The following is a 956-nucleotide window of genomic DNA, read 5'->3' as shown; positions in this document are numbered from 1 at the left end:
GGCGCCGAAGGCGTCAAGGAACACTGTGCCTAACCCGGGGGCATGGCTAGCTTGCTAGCCGTCCCTTGTGTTGCAAAGCTATTTAATCCACACGACTCTCGGCAACGGATATCTCGGCTCTCGCATCGATGAAGAACGTAGCGAAATGCGATACCTGGTGTGAATTGCAGAATCCCGCGAACCATCGAGTCTTTGAACGCAAGTTGCGCCCGAGGCCACTCGGCCGAGGGCACGCCTGCCTGGGCGTCACGCCAAAACACGCTCCCAACCACCCTCATCGGGAATCGGGACGCGGCATCTGGTCCCTCGTCTCGCAAGGGGCGGTGGACCGAAGATCGGGCTGCCGGTGTACCGCGCCGGACACAGCGCATGGTGGGCGTCCTCGCTTTATCAACGCAGTGCATCCGACGCGCAGCCGACATTATGGCCTCAGAACGACCCAGCAAACGAAGTGCACGTTGCTTGGACCGCGACCCCAGGTCAGGCGGGACTACCCGCTGAGTTTAAGCATATAAATAAGCGGAGGAGAAGAAACTTACAAGGATTCCCCTAGTAACGGCGAGCGAACCGGGAGCAGCCCAGCTTGAGAATCGGGCGGCTGTGCCGTCCGAATTGTAGTCTGGAGAGGCGTCCTCAGCGACGGACCGGGCCCAAGTCCCCTGGAAAGGGGCGCCTGGGAGGGTGAGAGCCCCGTCCGGCCCGGACCCTGTCGCCCCACGAGGCGCCGTCAACGAGTCGGGTTGTTTGGGAATGCAGCCCAAATCGGGCGGTAGACTCCGTCCAAGGCTAAATACAGGCGAGAGACCGATAGCGAACAAGTACCGCGAGGGAAAGATGAAAAGGACTTTGAAAAGAGAGTCAAAGAGTGCTTGAAATTGCCGGGAGGGAAGCGGATGGGGGCCGGCGATGCGCCCCGGCCGTATGCGGAACGGCTCTTGCTGGTCCGCCGCTCGGCT

At 61.1% G+C, this 956-nt stretch overlaps 1 non-coding gene across 1 annotated transcript; it reads left to right on the top strand.

Annotated features, from left to right (window-relative positions):
- The first annotated feature begins 93 nt into the window (after positions 1 to 93).
- On the top strand, positions 94 to 249 carry LOC123179148 (5.8S ribosomal RNA). Its single transcript, XR_006490140.1, has one exon. It is a non-coding gene; the product is annotated as a 5.8S ribosomal RNA (ribosomal RNA).
- The last annotated feature ends 707 nt before the right edge of the window (positions 250 to 956 follow it).

This window comes from Triticum aestivum, unplaced genomic scaffold, assembly GCF_018294505.1.
Source record: "Triticum aestivum cultivar Chinese Spring unplaced genomic scaffold, IWGSC CS RefSeq v2.1 scaffold135950, whole genome shotgun sequence".
NCBI classification, from domain to species: domain Eukaryota; kingdom Viridiplantae; phylum Streptophyta; class Magnoliopsida; order Poales; family Poaceae; genus Triticum; species Triticum aestivum.
The sequence above is the reverse complement of the archived record's forward strand: the minus strand, read 5'-3'. Positions and strand labels throughout refer to the sequence as shown.